This window comes from Mercenaria mercenaria, unplaced genomic scaffold (genome assembly GCF_021730395.1).
Source record: "Mercenaria mercenaria strain notata unplaced genomic scaffold, MADL_Memer_1 contig_1949, whole genome shotgun sequence".
Classification (NCBI taxonomy): domain Eukaryota; kingdom Metazoa; phylum Mollusca; class Bivalvia; order Venerida; family Veneridae; genus Mercenaria; species Mercenaria mercenaria.
The window spans coordinates 20,635-41,139 of record NW_026459970.1 but is presented as its reverse complement, the minus strand read 5'-3'; the positions used below and the strand labels follow the sequence as shown (position 1 = coordinate 41,139).

At 28.4% G+C, this 20,505-nt stretch overlaps 1 protein-coding gene across 1 annotated transcript in view; it reads left to right on the top strand.

The window, feature by feature from the left end:
• The window catches only part of LOC128552020 (uncharacterized), a 33,262-nt gene that overhangs the window by 2,911 nt on the left and 9,846 nt on the right, over nucleotides 1–20,505 (top strand). The gene's annotated exons all lie outside the window — the stretch shown is intronic.

Below are 20,505 nucleotides of genomic sequence, written 5' to 3'. Positions count from 1 at the left end.
TCACATTAACCCAGAACAGTAGAACTTATTTTGCCAAATAACAAGAGAATGCTTTGGTCTAAGATCACATTTGATATGGAGGTCACTTAGTATTGGTAAATGACATAATTAAACCCCCTTCGAAGAAGGTACAATGTATATTGTTTTGTAGATGTCGGTCGGTCTGTCGGTCTGAAATTATCAAGCTCAAAATCAAAGTCATTTACGAAAAAATTGGTACACAAATCATTTTGGCACGGTAGCCAGAGAAACATCTTATGTATGAGATATATGGTCTTACCACCTCTACTTTTAAACAAAAGACATTCTACATCGCTTGTCGGCTAGTCTAAGACATAGTCACCTTAGCGATTGAATCCATTTCATTGCTCAAATTACTGTAGGCGAAGGAAATTCCCTGGGTCAAATAATTCGTATCCTGACAGTATTCATCTGTTGACCACCATTGCCGAGATTCCTCTTGTTTATAATAATATATTCTCTAGTAAGCCATTTAACGTTTATTTTTATGTAATCACAAAAGTATGACTGGTGTTCCTCATCCAGTGACTCGAGTTTCGAAAAGTTTTTATTCATAGTTTCAAAAAGTATTACAAGTTTTTCATCAGTAGACATTTTCAAAAATTCATCGCTGTCAACACTGCTATTTTTCTTCTTTCTTTTCCTACTGTTTTGGACTGACCAGGTATTTTCAAAGCTATCACCCCACCCATATTGGTACATTAACCTCAATATTTGCACCTGTGTCTGAGTCTATCTCTGTATCATACTGTGCATATGCCATTTTAGAACAGTTTTGACCACAAAATACCACAGATCTCACGTTCCAACTATAGTAAGTTTTTAAGTCCCACTTATTTTTTTCTTGACCGCAACTGCCCGGAAGTTACATTGATATATATTTGTTTAACTATCGTTTAGTTTCACAACTGCATACCCGCTTAAAATGGTTGAAATTCTCGGACTAATTAGCGTCAAAGTACATTTTTTTGTATATGTTAATCACAGTAAATAATTTTGACACAGTAACGAGTAAACAAAAGGATGCTAGTAGTATAAGAAATGCCGCTTCTGGGACACTTTTTTCAATTTTAATTAGCTACCTTCTTTTTAAAAATCCAAAGCTGACCAATTAAAAAAACCCAGATTTTAACAAATTATTGTTAAAACCTTTAGTAAAATATGATTAAACGTTTATAAATTATTTTTTATTGATAAAATGTAAAGATGCAAAGCCTCTGGTCTTTAAACTTATTTTGTATTAGTAACTACATTATTAGTCTTTAAATAATTTTAAATACATTTGATATAGATGAGTTTACAGAATAAAATATATTGTTGAAAGAAAGAAAATTTACGATAATAAAAATCCCACTATGTTACAGCAAAAAACGGGAAAAGAATGATAATGGCTACCTGTTCATCTTGTGGAAAAATGAAATCAAAGTTTGTTAAAAATACTATCACAGCAGGTAATTTAGATATTCATAAAGCAATGTTACCTTTATTACCTAAAAAAGTTTTAACACTTCCAGGATATAACTATTGTGGGCCAGGAAATCCTTTAGATAACGGACCCCTTGTTGACGAACTAGACGCAGTATGTATGGACCATGACTTTTGCTACGGCAACGGTGTAAAAAAAGTACATGTGACAAACAAATGCTTAAATAACACTAAATCAAAAACATTTGGAGAAAAGATTGCAAAACATTTAGTTGTAAAACCAGCAATTAAAACGAAATACAAACTTGGTCTTGGGCAAAAACGAAAGTCAAAAAATGGGAAAAGGGGGTATACCCCCGAAGTAACTGCACCAAGCTACCGCTGGAGTGATGAATTAGCAGAAGAATTACACAAACCGATTAAAAGAAAATTTAGGAAACGACGGGTGATTGTTAATGACATTGATGATACTTGGTCTGCTGATTTAGTTGATATGCAAGCCTTTTCAAAATATAATAAAGGAGTAAAGTACTTATTAACCGTTATTGATATATTCAGTAAATATGCTCGGGTTATTCCATTAAAGAATAAAACTGGAGAATCTGTTACTGAAGCATTTGAAAAAATAATTTCTGAAGACAGAACACCGACAAATTTATAGGTAGATGAAGGAAAAGAATTTTATAATAAAAAGTTTGACTCATTTTTGAATAAAAGTAAGATTAACATGTATCATACATTTAATGAAGGAAAGGCTGTCGTAATCGAAAGATTTAATAGAGGTTTAAAAAGAATAATGTGGAAATATTTTACAGCAAATAATACTTATACTTATTTAGATAATTTACAGGAAATGGTTGATAAATATAACAAAACAAAATATTCTAGTATAAAAATGACACCAACCAAAGCCAGTAAAAACTTAAATAAAGGTACTGTTTACTTTAACTTATATGGTAATTTAAAGATACCAAAGAGTAAACCAAAATTTAAAATTGGCGATCGAGTTCGCTTAAGCAAACTTAAACGACATTTTGAAAAAGGATATACACCAAACTGGACAGAGGAGATATTTATAATTTATCGAATTATTAATACAAATCCAAGAACATACACTATAAAAGATTTAAATAATGAAATAATTCAGGGTTCATTTTATGAACAAGAACTTTTGCATACTAAACAAGAGGTTTTTAGAATAGAAAAAGTTATTAGACGAGACTATAAGAAAAAACAAGCTTTAGTAAAATGGAAAGGTTACAATGAAAAATTTAATAGCTGGGTTCCATTTAGTGAATTGGAAGAAATTTAAATTAAAAATATATTATATAAATGAGTAATAAAAATCTAATTTCTAATGGAATAGAAACAATAGATCAATTAATAGACCACTTAACTAAACTTGCTGCTGCATATAGAAAAAGTTATAAGTTTTGTGGAAGAGTAAATACAGGATTACAGATTACAGCAGGTATTTTTGGTTGCTCGGCTGCATTAGCACTTGTTCCAGCTATTCCTATATTTGTAGCAGTTGCTGGCGCTGTTCCATCAATAATTACTATATTTATTAATAGACTAAAAGTTGAAAACAAAAAAAGCTATTTTAAAATTGCACCACCACAAAATAAAACAACTAATAACAAAAGCACGGATCGGAAAAATAAGCAAAGAAGATCCAAATAAAGTTATTCAGGATATTTTTACAATACTGCTAGAAATACAGAAAGAAAAATACTATTCAACACCTCTTGAAATGCATATGAAGGAATTTAAACTTAACGGATATAAAAGTAAAAAAGATGAAGAGTTATATTAAAGATTTTTTCTATAAGTATTTTATATAAATGAGAAAAATTATATCAGTCGAAGGTAATATTGCATCTGGAAAAAGTACGCTTTTAGCTATTATTAAAGAATATAATCCTAATTTTAATATAATTCCAGAACCAATTCATGAATGGCAAAATGTTATGGACCCAAGCGGAAACTCATATAATCTTTTTGAACTTGCTGCTCAAGAACATTCCAAATATTTATTTCCTTTTCAGCTAACAACTTTAAACAGTCATATAAAAATGTTATCTTCTGCTAAACAGTTTGATAGTGTTTCTGTCCTCGAACGTTGTTATTTAACTAACAGTAACGTTTTTACAAAACAACACCACGACAACGGTGTTATAAATGACCCGATGGGCAGTATAAACAATCTTTTCTTTACTGATCATATTATAAAAGTGTACGGAAAAAACCCAATTGATGCTTTTATTTATGTTAAAACCGACCCTAAAATATGTTTTCAAAGACTTCAAAAAAGAAACAGAACTGAAGAAAACAGAGTTGGTTTAGATTATTTAGAAAAACTACACAAATTACACGAAGAATGGTTAAACAGAATGTCTCAAGAAGGTATTAAAGTTTTAACAATTGATAGCAATTTAGATAAAATAACCTTAAAAACCTATTCAAAAGATATAGATAATATAAACAAATTTCTCAAATCAATATAATTTCTTTACGTGTGTTTTTTAGAGATTTTTTTCTATAAGTATATTATATATAGATGGTTAATGGAAAAGTAGATAGAATGATTATGCCAAAATTATCTAGCATTTTAGGAGAAATAATGAAGCCAGACAATAATTCATAAAAAAAAGTACTCAAAAGAAGAAACGTTATTAAATCAAAACTTGATCAAATAGTTAGCGATGAATATAAAATCATGTGATTGAAAATACAAATGTTATAAGATCCTTATCTATAAGAAAGGATTTATTTGAATGAGACTGTGGTTAGTCTATAACTGAAGAAGAAAATGCCGAAAGGTTTACGTGATTGTCCCAGACCAAATAAATTCGAACAATCCTAAAACGTTATTGCAACCGAATGTGATACTAATGAAGAAAAAAACATATAAAAAGCACATATGCAGCATCCAAAGACCTCGATATTAATTCTGGGTTAATAACAATGTGCTGCAAAGGAAAAAAACAAGTTAAAAGTGGAATATCAAAAACCAGCGGAAAAAGATATAAATTTAAATATTTTATTTCTTCTTAAACTTTATTTATTTTATTATTTTTTAATCCTTTTTTCCTTGGTGATTTTTTTCTCTAAATATAATATATAGATGGAAATTGAGAGATCTACAAAGCAATATTATAAGAAATTTGAAATTTAGATTGAATATAGACAAGATCCAAAAAATCAATTACATTTAACTATAAACGACTCTTATGAAATACTTAAATCTGAACTTAAAGCTTTAAAAGGTATAAAAATAAATATTGTACTAAAAATAACTTTTGTAAAAATAAGTGCAACAGATACAACATATAAATCAGCTTATTTTCAATCAAAAGCTTTAGAAATTATTAACACAAACGAAATAGAAAACACTTTACGTCAAGCTTTTGATGAAATAATAAATAAATTGGTAATTGGATTTCAGAAGGAAGTGGTTGGAGAATAGAGTCAGTTGATGCTCATTATATAAATAGATTTAAATATACACCACTGGCTGCTTCAAGTTATTTAGAGTTACCAAAACCATTACAGAATCCAAAGAAAGGATTAATAAATATAAAGAACGATGATAATGAATGTTTTAGATGGTGTCATTTAAATTTCCTGTAACAAAACATTCCAAAAGAGTTTCAAATTACAAAAAGCTTATAAACGATCTTGATTATTCTGGAATTAAATTTCCTGTTACATTAAATCATATACCTAAAATAGAAGTTTTAAATGATATTTCATTTAATATATTTGGTTATGAAGAACCTACAAGTATTTATCCATTGTACATATCAAAATATCAATACGAAGAACACTGTGACATGTTGCTAATTACTAATGATAAAATAACAAATCGACAACATTATGTTTGGATAAAAGACTTTAATAGATTAATGTTTAAAAAACAAAACATCAACATAAACAACATTTCTGTAAAAGCTGCCTGCAGCATTTTACTCAAGAAAGAATATTAAATGAACACATTCCAAATTGTTTAGCTATTAATGGTGTCCAAGCTGTAAAAATGCCAAAAGAGGGAAGTAAAGTACAATTTAAAAATTATCATAAGGTTTAGCAGTACCGTTTGTAATTTATGCTGATTTTGAATCAATAACTAAGAAAGTTTAACTGCTTTACCGTCACCTGAATCTTCATTTACTGAACCATATCAAAAACATATAGATTGTGGTTACGGTTATAAAGTTGTTTGTTGTTATGACGATAATATAAAACCAACACAAGTTTACAGAGGCCTAATGCAGTTTATAAGTTTATTGAAAATAGCTTGAGGAAGAGGAATATTGTCAGGAAAAATTTAAAACACTTTTAACAAAAAACTAAGAAGCAAAAAAAAGACGAAAAAAATTTAAAAAACAAAAGTTTTTTCAATCTGTGAAAAAAAAAGGGGAAAATAAAAAACCGTACGGACACGAAAAAGGGAAAATTTGAGGAAGTTGCTCACTCAAATGTAATAAAAATTTATAGACAACACACAAAATTCCGTTTATTTTTAAAAATTTAAGGGGTTATAGGGTCATTTTGTTAGAAACAAATAGGAAAATTTAAAAAAGAAAAAATGAAACCCAAACAATAGGAAAGATATATGGCTTTTTATTATTTCCAAAGGTCTTTATGATTCTTTCCCAATTTAATGCTAAATCATTGGGATAACTTAAAAAAAAATATTCCAGAATTAAAAAAATCTCAAAATTTGATAAAAGTAAACTTAATTTATTAAAAACTTTCAAAAAAACAAAATTACCTCATAAAAAAGGTTTTACAATTTTTAAAAGAAACAAAACGAAATGAATTGAAACATGCAAAAAGTTGGAAAAATTTAAAATTAAAACAAGGGGGAAATCATTATCTATATTTAAAAACTGACGTTAAATTTTTGCTGATTATTTGAAAATTTAGAAAAACTATGTTTAGAGTACTCAAATTTAAACCCTTTTCATATTTTAGTAGCCGGGTTTTGCTTGGGAGCAAATTTTAAAAAAGACTGGGAAATTAAATTAGATTTTTAAAACTGATAGAAAGTTCTTTTTATTAAAAGGGGTGAGAAGGGGGGAAAAAATACATTTTAAACAGATACAGTAAGCAAACAAAAAATAATGAAAGATTATGATCCCGAATTAGAATCTAAATACATTTTTAACCTCGCGCCAATTTCTTTACGGTTGGGCCATGTGTCGACCCTTTGCCCCCGGAAACTTTAAAGGGGCACTTTAAAACAATACAAAAATTTAAATTTGCAAAAGGTAAAACAATTTTAAAATTTTGAATTTTATTTTTGTTTTCCCAAAAAATTACATACGGGTACACAGCGTTTCCTTTAGCTCCGAAAAAAATTTAAAATCCCAGAGAAGGGTTTTTCAAATTATAGTAAAAAATTTTAAAAACAAAATTTTAAATTTAGGAAAAAGAAAATGTAAAAAAAATTGGGTTTCCAACTTAAATAAAAAACAAAATTATGTTTTTCTTTTAAAAATCTTGAACTATATACACAATTGGGGTTTAAAAAGGGAAAAAAAATACAAAAAAAATTTTAAAATTTTTGGATAAAAAGCCCTTTTGGTTTTAAAAAGGGAAAATTAAATTTTTAATATAAAAAAAGATCAAAAAGGAAAAAAAATTTCTTTTGAAAAAAGACCTTTTTAAGTTAATAAATTTATTTCTGTGTTCGGTAAGACGATGAAAAATTTACGTAAAAGAACCCAATATTAAATTCCCCAAAAGATAAAAACCCCTTTTTTTAAAAATACATTCCCAAAACCTTCTTTTGTTGTTAAAGCGATTTTAACAAAAATTTTTGGTTTGGTTTCATAGTAAAAAGAAAGTTTGTTTAAACGCCCTTTTTTATTTTGGAAAATGTGCTTCGGGATTTACCCAAAACATTTAATGTTGATTTTCCTTATAATTACAATTTAAAGGGAAAAAATAAAAACTCAGCAAAGCTTTTATTCACTGAAAAATGATTCATTATGTTTGAAAAAAAAAACCAAAGATGCATATAAGGTTTTTTATAAGGACAAGATTTATTTGATAATAGTGTTTACGATAGTAATTCAAAATTTTATTTCGACAATAAAAAAAAAAGTAATTGGAAAGTTTAAAGACGAAGCTGCGGGAAATTCCCTTTGTTTGAATTTGTTGGATTAAGAAGTAAAATTATCATATTTATTACAAAATTCGCCTGGGAAGGAAAACCAGGAGATTAAAAAATGTAAAGGAATTAAAAAACATGTTGTCAAGAAAACAATAGTTCATAAAAATTACAAAGATACTTTGTTTAATTCAACCCAAAGTAATCACACCTTTAAAGTTATTCGTTCTGATAAACACAATCTTTCCAGTTATATTGTAAATAAAACATCTTTATCATGTTATGACGAATAGTTCTGTGTTCGGTAAGACGATGGAGAATTTACGTAAAAGAATCAATATTAAATTAACACATGATGAAAACCTTTTATTAAAATACATTGCCAAACCTTCATTTGTTAGTTCAACGATGTTTAACAAGAATTTGTTTGGTATTCATAGAATAAAAGAAAGTTTGTTATTAAACAGACCTTGTTATGTTGGAATGTGCATTCTAGATTTATCAAAACATTTAATGTATGATTTTCATTATAATTACATTAAGGAAAAGTATAAAAACTCAGCAAAGCTTTTATTCACTGACACTGATTCATTATGTTGTAAATAAAAACCAAAGATGCATATAAGGATTTTTATAAGGCAAAGATTTATTTGATAATAGTGAATTACGATAGTAATTAAAAATTTTTTTTCGACAATATAAAAAAGTAATTGGAAAGTTTAAAGACGAAGTGCTGGAATTCCCATTGTTGAATTTGTTGGATTAAGAAGTAAAATGTATTCATATTTATTACAAAATTTCGCCTGGGAAGGAAAACCAGGAGATTAAAAAATGAAAAGGGAAATTTAAAAAAAACATGTTGTCAAGAAAACAATAGTTCGTAAAAGTTACAAAGATACTTTGTTTAATTCAACCCAAAGTAATCACACCTTTAAAGTTATTCGTTCTGATAAACACAATCTTTCCAGTTATATTGTAAATAAAACATCTTTATCATGTTATGACGATAAAAGTATATTCTTGTATAAAGGGTTTGATACATTAGCTTATTCTTAAAATTAATTTTTAAAATTATAGAACCCATAAATTGTAATTGAATATTCTTAACTTTTTAAAGAATTAATATAAATTACACATTGTTTGAAATTGATTTGCATAATTAATAGAAATAGATTCATTTTTTCTGTTATTTTTTACATTATAACTTCGAAGAATTTTATTCTCTTTGCTTTTTAATTCCAATTTTGCTTCTCCTTTATCTAATTTAATTGCATCAACAAGAATAATTAAAATGCAATTAAAATTAATTGTTACATTATTACCATTTTGAACTAAACCAGGACTAGCATTTACAACTTTCCATTGAAATAATCCAGCAACGTCTTCTGTTGCAGATGTTAAAAACAATGGAGGTTTTCTTATTATTTGTCTTTCTATTTTACTTACTTTTTCGTTTTATTTATTGAATATTCCCATTATTTTAAAATTATTCAGTTAAATAAAATACAGTAATTAAAACTTTAAATAATGTTTTAATTCAAAAGTTTACTTTCTTTATAATTATATATTCCTCCAATATGTGAATTTAGCATAACTACCTGGCAAAAGAAGAAATGATACTTTTGTAGATGATGAATCGCTATAAGGATTAATGTCAAACATTGTCTTTTCTGTTAGATAAATTTTGATTTTTTTCTCATACACAGATACTGACGGATTGTCACTGAACATATTCGCATCATCGCCCACTGAGGTCACTTATGTCACTTAACCACGGGTTTATATTTACCCCTCCCGGGGGGAAATTCCCCAAAATAAAACTTCTGGGCCACCACCTAAAAACTAAATGTGATATTGGGCATGCTTCCCTCCTTTGAGTTGACTTTAAATAAAACCTGATATATATTTTATAAATTCCGGCTTTTTTGACTGAAAACACATTTTTTAAAGGTACATTCGGTACAGCCAGTTTAATGTCCTGGTTTATGTTTATAAGATCTTTATAATCTACGATATTTCCAGATTCCAAATTAAATAAATCAAAATAGCCCACATCAAACAGGGATCTCCTCTCTCCAACTCGAATTCAACAAATCATATAATGAAAATAATCCAACCCCGTGGCTATCAAAAATACTTTTCCATTGAATACTTAAATGTAATGGTAAAATTTAACCGTCGTCGAGTGATTTTACATGATAAATTTTTTATTTTTGTATTCAAAAAGAAACACTTCGCGTCTTACTTTTTCTATTTCTTTTTTCCAATTCTTCTTCTATGCCCTTGTATTTATTTTCATGTTTAAGAATTACTTCACTAAATCATAAACTCGTTTTGTTGTAACTTCACCAGAACTTTTAATTTCATATATATATTGTCAATTCTATTTTCATAAACAACGTTTGTTTATCATATACATCCAGCTGATCATTAATTATTTTAATTGCTTCAGTATTGGTAAAATTGATTGAGTATTAGTAGAAATTCTTTAGTATTAGCAGTAATTGATTCTCCTTTTTTTAGCTGATATTTCAACTACAGAGTCCAGATCATTTATTATTTTTTTAATTTTATCATTAATTCGTTGATATCTTTTTGTAATATTTCTGTAAGTGTACTTAATTCCGCGAAACTTTAAATTGTGACGTCTGTCAACAGTACTAATCAAGATCCGAAGATGTTTCTTAAAAATGTTCTAGCTGTCATTAATTATGTTAATTGCTTTAGCTTAGCAGTAATTGATTCTCCTTTTTTAACTGTTTTTTTCAACTACAAAGTCCAGTTCATTTTTATTTTTTTTCAACTTTAGCATTAAGCTGCGCAAAATCTTTTTGTAATAAACCTTAAGATTACTTAAGTCTGCGTACTTTAAATCGTGACGTGTGTCGACATTACAAATTTAAAAAATTCGAAGTTGTTTCTTAAAGTTTTCTATTTTAGAATTGAGTTTTTTTTAAAGGGTTTAAACTAATGCTGGGGTCATGGTCATCACCTCTTTGTGAAGCTGCCTTTTTCCCGTTCAGATTTATATTCTGCAAATTTATTTGAAAAAGTATCGAGTAAATCTTGATTCCCTTTTACCAAATTTAGGTTAAGTTTATTTATTTCTGTTCTGATTTCTAAAATTATACAATTTTGTAACTTTTTCTCGGCTTCAATAATCTTTTCCCTTTTTGTTCTTCATGTTAATCATACTATCTTATTAATTCTTGAACTTGATTGTATAACTTTTCAAAATTGGTTCTGAATACTTCTTTTATGGGTTTTCATCTGTCAAATCAGATTTCTCTTCAGGTTCTTTTAATAGAATTCCAACCATAGCTTCATTTCTTCTTCAATTGTAAACCCTTTTAATTGAACTATTAAAAAATTCACTCTTTTAAAATCTTTTGTTAATTCTTCAATATTCTTTACTTCTGCTTCTAGTGTCTGTTTTATATTTTAATATCTTCAAGATTTTAGTCATCTATTACACTTTGAAAATTTTTATACATAAACCGTCTTGAAACTGCATCGTTGGGTTTATCTGGATTTCCTAGGTTGGGTTATTTCATTACTCCATATCTAATGCTCTGTTCATTGTGTTATCAAGTTCCTTATTTCTGTGAAGATACGATTTTCCCTTTCCTTTTTAAGTTTTTTGAATTGTTTTTTAGTAGCATAATCACTTAAATCAATATCAAATTTAACTTTACTTATACTGTCAGGTTCATTATTTGTTTTACATCATTAAAAAATCCCCTCTAAATAATTCCTGTAAAGTTTTTTCTTTAAAAACTTCCTTGGTCTTTCAATATATAAGAAATCATATTTTTGTTTTGTTGCATTAGCAGAAGAGTTAGGGTTAAATTTTGTTCATTACAAATCATATCATTTTTTCCCTTTACCTGGACTTTCAAATAAAAAATAATGTAAAAGTTAATCCGAATATCTTTGGTGTTTTAAAGTAAGACTGACTTAAATAAATAACACAACAGTTTTGTGAAGCCTTGAATAAAGTACTTTGTTTTTTCATTTTGAACCTTTTCATCTTCACATGCAAAATCATCAATATTACTACTTTTTGTTTTTCTGATTCAAGATCATCACAGGGTTCAATTTGGTTGGGGTCAGCCGAATATTCAAGTATTTCATTTGGAATCTACTTTAATTCTTTTTGCAATTCCATTTAAGAAAAATAATTTAAAACCTGATATTTAGATTGTTCTAGGTTTTAGCATATAGGTATAATTTATCATAATATATAAGAGGTTTTCGTATCATATGCATTAGTGTTTTTTGTTTTTCCAGATCCAAAAAGATCCACATAATTAACAATTTTAAAACAGAATCGGCAAAAAGGATAAAATTGTTTAAAGTAATTAGATTATCACTTTTTGTATCATAATTAGGAATTTTCATTATATAATAATATTACATTATCTTACATTATTTTACATTATCTTACATTATTATATAAATGCAATCAAAACTCAATGAAATAAGAATAAGAAAAAACTTAGTCGGGCAAAAGATGAGAGCTCTTAGAGAAGAAATAATGAGAGAAAAAATTAAGAAAGCTACAAATCGGGATATGTATAATGAAATTTATAAGCCAATTACTGAAAGGAATAGAAAGTCAAAAAGAAAAATCATCAAGTCAGTTAAAAGCATTACCTGGAATTAAAGAGCAATTAGCGTTACTTCCAAAAAGGTTTGTTGATAAAATACAAGAACAAAAATTGGCAGAGTTATTGGAAGAACCACCGCCCCCGGAACTACAACAACCATTATTACAATATCTAGAAGACGAAGAGATTGATAAAATACAGGAAGATTATGGCAGAAAAAAAGAATTTGATATATTAAAAGAAGATGAGTATGATACAACCGAAGAATCAGAAAAAGAAATGGGTGCAAGACCAAAAGAATTTAAAGTTGATCTTAACAGAGAAATTGATTTAGAACTTTTAGATAAAGAAAAATATTGGACACCACAAGAAGTGTTTGACTTTTTTCACGCAGAATCTGAAAATCCTAATGAAAAAAATGGCTACGGAAGAAGTAGAAGATATCATAAAAAATATAACAAAGAATATTAAAAAATTGGATAGTAAATCTGGTGCAATAAGTAGAATAAAAAAACCCTCAGAATTTAATTTGAAGGAAAAAAAGCAATTACAGCTAAGTCGGATAATTTAAAAAAATATAGAGAACCGATCTATGATATTCTTAGCCAAGAAAAATATATAGGGAAAAGGGAATAAGACATCATAATCGAAAACAAGTTTTTCCTAAAAAAAACAAAGGTTCTAAATCCATATAAAGTTTTGTCAAATGGACAAAATGGTAATTTAATTATTGTTCTTAATTAACCTCAAGGTCAAAACAAAATTTAAATTTCTAAGGGTCAAAGGACAGGAAAGGAAGTAATTAACACTAAAGTAATAATGATTTGATTGATCTGATTAAAAAAAGATATAACAATAATAAAAGCATTCAATTCCCTTCTAGAAAAATATTCAAAGAATTAACAGAAAAGTCAGGATTACCTACCAATTTAAAAAATCTATGAAATTTAAAAAAGTAATTAGGGGACAGGGCATGACGTTTGTCCATGTAATCCAGAAGAATTGGTTAATGACTTGGAGTTAATTTGTGGTTCAATTGATGCTGGAAATAATAATGAAGAACTAAAAAACGAAGGTATTAGCATAATTGATGAACTATTGAAAATAAACGAATTATTACCAAACGAACACGAAATGTTTTATAAAAAATATTTTTCTTGAATATATAAATGGAACAAAAAATAGTATTAAGTTCTGAAGCAGTTAAAAACAACACTAAAAATACTCCAACTTATGTTGTTGGTTTGGATAATATTAACACTATGACCTATTCTTGGCATAATATAAGTGATGAATATGACAATAAAAGAATTCGTTACAATAATGGTAAAGAATTGAAAGATATTATATTTACAAATGGTTCTTACAGTTATACAGACATCAATAATTATATAAGGGAAACATTAATAAGTAATAGTGATTATGAATTTGATAAATCAGAAATTGCCCCAATAAGTTTGGAATTTGATTTAAGTAGTTTTAAGATTTTGATTTCAATTCTTGATAATTTTATGTTGGATTTAAGAATGTCAAATTTTCATACATTGCTTGAATTTGAGAAAAAAACGTTGAGAAATACTGAATGGGGAACTACAACACCAAATATAACTAACTCTGTGGATACAATTTACATTCATTGTGATCTTATTGATAATTCACTTGTTGATGGTAATTTTAGTGATATTATCTATGCTTTAAGTACTGCAGATTTAACAAGAGCTTATCCTTTTACATAAGAACCAAACAGAGTTGGATATTCTGAAATTAATAAATATATTATAAATTCTATAAGAATATATATTACAGACATATTTGGTAGAATAATTAATTTTAATGGGGTTGAAACAAGTTTTACACTAATTTTAAAAGAAATATAAATATATAATGTACAAAAAAGTTTATGACAAAAATAAAGGAATATTTATTTATGTTGATGCTCACACAGGAGAAGAAAATATACATGGCTCAGGTATCTTTGACACTTTAACGAAATTGTTTTCAAGTGGAGTTGCATCTTCAATTAGCACAGCTGGAAAAAAAGCTCTGGAAACTGCAGGAAAAGCTGCGCTAGAAAGTGGAACAAAAAAGGTTGGAACGGAAGTCGGAAATTTAGCTGCTAATAAAATTGTTGAAAAATTTAAAAAGAAAACTTCTCCGGCAGTTGGTAATTTAATTGCTAAGGAATTACAAAAAAAAACAAATTCAAATAATGAGGAGGAGGATATTAATATAAGATTAAATAGATTATTGTCAGGTTCTGGGACTTCAGCTCAGCGTAAACGTATTAACAGATTAATTTATAAAAAATAAAATAATATATAATATATACATGTTTAGAACAAAATAATATTGTGAAAGATACGAACTAACTCCTATTCAATTAGATACAGCCTTAATATCTGTCTTGGGAAATAATGTTAAGCAACAAAAGAAACGGATTTCACTTTACAATTAATGATAGAAGTTCATATTTTGATTGGTTTAATGGTTATTTTGAAGTAAGTTTTATAGTTAATAAACTTGCTAATGGTAATAATTATGCTGACGGAGATCAGATTGCTTTAATTAATGATGCAGCTTCATTAATTGATCAGTTAGTGGTTAAACAAAATGGAAAAATTGTATATGATTGTAATAATTTATACAAAGTAATAAACGTAAAGGATTTAGTTGAACTATCTAAGGATTATGCAGAAACAACTGGAACAAATGAATTTATTTATTTAGATACTACTGCTACTGCTGTTACTGATGATAATAAAGGTTTTGCTTTTAGAAAAGGATTAATCCAGGGTGGTAGTGAGGTAAATGCTAAAATTCCATTAAATAATTATTCATTTTTTCAGGGTTTAGAAACTAATATTATACCTCCAAGTCAAATTCAAATAACACTGCAGATGACGGATGATGATGAATTAATTTTTAGAGCTAATGCTGCTGATGCTGGTAGAGTAATTGTAACAAAATTAATTATTTGGGTTCCGCGTTTAATTTTCAATGAATTTGGACTTAATCTAATTGCTGAAAGATTTACAAAAGCAAGATGGTCATACCTTCGGGAAATGGTGACACAATCAACTGATACACAACAAAATAATATAACCTTTAGAATAACAGCTGGTATAACAAAACAACAACATGTATTTGTTTATTTACAACGACCTGATAAAAGTAATTCACAAGAACATAACCCACATTTATTAGATACATTTAAAGTTAATGCAGCAAATAATAATTGCACTTTGAGCTCCTGTCGTCTTGAAGTTGGTAATGGTGTTTTTTATCCAGAAACAGAATACACAAGTATATCAAGAATATATGATGATGTAATTAATTATTATTATAAACAAAATAATAAGACTACTGGAAGTCTGCTAAATAGATTAAACTTTTATAATTTATTTGGATTTGTTCATTTTAACTTGGAATATAAAAAGGAAGTAATAACAGAAGATCCTAAGCATATTACATTAACAGTTAAGTTAAATATTCCACCAGCAGCTAATATTCGTGTTTATGCAATTGTATTGTATGAAGAAACAGTTGAAATAAATACTATTGGAAATGAACTTGTTATTGTTTAAATAAAATTAAATTAAAATAAAGTAAAAATTAAAATAAATATAAAGTATATAATGTCATCAAATTATATTGAATATAAAGTTAATCTTACAGATGGACAGAAAAAAAATTTAGCACAAGCTTAAAATAATGAAATTCCACATACTTTTAGATTAAAACATGAACAATTACGTGGAAACTTCCCTTTACTTTTAACAAAAACACAAATTAATCAAATTGAAAAGTCTATTAGAAATAATAAGGGATTAGAAATTACAATTTCAAAAAAACAAATGTCCAGTCAAGGTCAAAATGGTGGACTTGTAGGAGCTTTAGCTGGTTTGTTAGGAAAAACAATTCTTCCAATGGCAGCAAAAATAGTTCCAAAAATATTAGCTCCTCTAGGCATTGGGGCCCTTTCTGGTCTTGCCAGTACTGGTGTTAGTAAAATACTTGGAAATGGTATGATTTCGGTAGCTAATGATAAGAAAAATATTATATCACCATATCTTACACCTAATCAAAGAAAGCAACTGGTAGGATCTGGAGTGATTAAATTAACACAAAAACAAAAACAAGACGGTGGGTTTTTAGGTATGTTGGCTGCTAGTCTTGGAATACCTTTGATTACATCTTTGTTAAGTGGTAAGGGACATGGTCAGGGTATACAGATTGATTGTCAACGGAGACCTTACAGACGAATTCCTATAGTAAAAAAAAATAAAATTTATAAACAAACCTATTTCTAACTTTGAAATTGAACGATAGGTTAAACAATTGAAAATTGAAAACTTTAGGGGTGTATTTAGTAGAAATAATTTACCAAGAGTGAAACTCTCGGAGACCGCAGGTTTACCAAAAACAAAATTAAATAAAGAATGTGGAATTATAAATTTAGATGACTCTGTTGGGTCTGGAACACATTGGGTATGTTATGTAAATAAAATATACAGTCGAAACTCGGTATCTCGAATTTCAAGGGACCGTGCTTTTTATTTTGAGATAACCGAAATTCGAGTTATGAGGAGGGATGTATATGGACGAAATGATGGAAAAAGTTGGTTAAGTTACGAAAAGATTAAATAAGAAATAAAAACTGTTTTCTTGATGCCGTGTATACGCTCTGGGCACTTTACGCGTACACGATTCTGTACAGTTTGTATTTATCAAAGTTTTCAGTTTTTCGAAGAATAAAAATGATACTAACCTCAAATGTTTTTTGAGGCAAGTTTCCTTTTCGTACCACGTTTCTCTCCAGGAGGATTGATAGCATTTCGATCTGACATTTTGAACGAATGATGCTTTCCCCAAAGAAGTTATTTTTTACAGTCTCATCGAGATTACCTCTAATTAATCCTTATTAAAGATCCCAACTGTTCAAACTAATGAATTCATTTAGTTTAAATTAAAAGCAGTTTTCATAACGTTTCAAAAACAAATGATCGCTGATTAAGAAATCTAGTGTTTACATCAAACAATCATCATTATGGCACGTGCAAACAAGTATGACATCATCTCACTTTGATAATGGCCGTACCTTTGATATGTCGGCATCACGGCTTTCTGGTTAGGCAATAAACATGAACATGTGTTAAAAACTAATCACATTCACTATGAGATGTGTGAAATTTTATCGCATATTTTTCTCACTTCGACTTACCAAGTTTACAATGCACTTGAATTTTATTGACGGGACTGAAAATCCCTTTCGACATATCCGGAATCTCGGTAAGTCAAATTTTGACGTAACCGGAGTTGAAGTACATATATAAAGAAGGAAATTTGACGGGACTTGAAAATTTCTTCGACTTAAGCGGAATTTCGAGGTAAGCGAGTTTGAGATACCGAGTTTCGACTGTATTTTGACCCGTTCGGACTTCCTCCACCAAAAGAAGTAATTAAATATATACCAAATGTAAAGTACAACAGTGTTCAATATCAAGACAAAACAAGTACACTCTGTGGTTACTATTGTTTATTTTTCATTAAAATGTTACAAGATAAAGTACCGTTGTATAATTTACTGTATAAAATACTAAAAATTAACAATGTAAAACAAAATGAACAAATAATTATAAATTACTTTTCAGTATAAGTTTAAAGACCAGAGGCTTTGCATTTTTACATTTTATCAATAAAAATAATTTATAAACGTTTAATCATATTTTACTAAAGGTTTTAACAATAATTTGTTAAAATCTGGGTTTTTTTTAATTGGTCAGCTTTGGATTTTTAAAAAAGAAGGTGGCTAATTAAAATTGAAAAAAGTGTCCCAGACGCGGCATTTCTTATACTACTGATGCTGACGATATATGCATTTAGAATAGTCGTTAATATTGCAACATAGGCCGAAAGACATAATGGCGGCCTACTAAACAATTTGAGCGGATCGGTTCAGGATTTGCTAAGATATCGCTCTTTAGGCTAGTGGTTATAAGTTTATATGCAGAAAAGTAATTTTTCAAATTATCTACACAGTAAGCAACATAATTTTCAAAGGTTTTACTAATAGATGTACTTATTTAGTCAAAATGTTTAGGACTTTCAAGAATCGCCGCCAAGTCATTGTATGTGTTATGGCCATAATTTCACACTTCTTTTCATAAATTTATCTCGATCGGGCAATAATAGCTCAATTGGGCTTTTAAGCTCGATTGGGCGATGTGACCAACCTGTTGTTGTGTTTCAATATGAATTAGACATTTGTCTTAATTTTGGTTTAGTAGAAAAATAATAAGAAGTCATTTAATATAGGCAAAGCGAGTTAATCCAAACTTTTTCCATTCTTTACATTTCCTCTGCTTATCAGTGGCGTCATGTTTAAAGTGAAAATTCCTATACCGGCGTGTTATATTCCGTGACACTTTATTAAATGTACTGGGAATGGTTTAAATCGAATTATGAGATATTACAATACAATTTTCTTAAATTTAACGTTATGGTTTTGTAGGAAAAATGTATTATTTAATAGAACTATGATTTTACTTCTATGTTACGGCGTTTCTCGTGAAATCTGTCCCTTTCATAAGAATATTTGCCACTCCACATTGTAAGTGCGCAAATTAATAATCTAGACGATAAAATGTTGTAATATTTTAGTATAGATGGAAACATCTGTTTAATATTTGTCGTCATTAAGAAAAATACGACTTTTATATTCGTTAGTGTCTTTCTCGAATAGTTTACAGTCACGTTCGTACACATAGCGAAATTTGTTTTCTTATGATTTAATAGGATAAGTTAACAACTGATGTTTGATATTAAAGCTCAGATCTGATAATCGATGACAGGATCAAGATTGTGTTCGTAAAAAATATGTAAGGCACACGCCATAAAGCTGCAACCTTTTATTTGGAATATTATTGAAACGTTATGAGTGACATTCTTTGGCCACGACAGCGTACGCAATCAGATACATGTAATTCCATAATATATGTGCAAGTTAAAACACTTAAAAACAGTTAATTTTAGAATGTAAATACTATTTTGACTGTGAAGATGATGCTCAAAATAATGATATATATAAATTAAACCCAGATTAATTCATGTTAATTGTTTTCCTTTAAGAAAAACATTTTGTGCTCAAATATCGAAAGAATTTAGTAGCTAATTTCTTACAGACGGATTTACACACGGCAAGCTCCTTAGCAATGGATGTATAATTTCACGCATGCGCATTCTACGTAGGGCAAAAAGACATGAACTCAGATGTAAAGTACCTTAAAGTTATATCACGTATTACAATAAAGTACCAGTGCAAGAAAAAGATAAAAATGTCATTATGTATAATACTGCCTTGTTTTAATTACAATTTAACAACAAATTCATGATGAACAGGTATAAAACTACTCTCAATCATACATTGATGTTTCATTTGGATAAATTTGGGTTAAAGAAAAATGAAAAACTGATATCATGCATCAATTAAAAGCCTTTGTTTTTGATGGATATTTCATAAAATTATGTGACGGAATTTAGCCTAATTACATTCTGTCGTAATTAGCTTACATGGTAATATCTAAAAGTCGTACTTATAAATGTAAAGTTTATTTAATGAAGAGTAGTTGAAACAGACATTTCAGTTTAGTTATAGGATTTTAATAGTTGTAAAACTGACGATTTTCGACAGGGTTACAGATTAATTAATATCACAAATCAAAGTGGTCGGAGTAAGGGTGGTGCCCGCGGCGGTTAAATTTAACGGGGGTTTGGTCTTCTACTTTCACATTATCTGTTGTTAGACCATTAACCCTATTTTTTAGAATTCAAGTTCAGTTTAATTGTTCTATTAATATAAGGTTGTTGATTTTTGTGCACAGTATATTTTCGGTAATTTTTTTTTAAATCTCAGACGTATTGATTTTGACTTGGCAGTCCGTCCCTCCGTCCGTCACACTTCATTTCTAAATAGCTTTAAAACCATTTGACCTAGAACCTTCAAACTTCGTAGGATGATAGAGCTTATGGTGTAAATGACCTCTATTGTTTTTAGGCTCACTCTATCAAAGGTCAATGTCACAGAGGCCTGAACATAAAAACCCATTTCCGATCAATAACTTGAGAATGTTGAAACTTCATAGGATGATTAGACATGCATAGTAGATGACTCCTATTGATTTAGGGTCTCTTCATTAAAAGTCAAGGTCACTGGGACTTGAACATGGAAAACCATTTCCGATCAATAACTTGAGAAACACTTGACAAAGAATGTTCAAACTACAAAAGCATCTTCTAGTTAGAGTATAAAAGTTTTCCAGAATATAAACA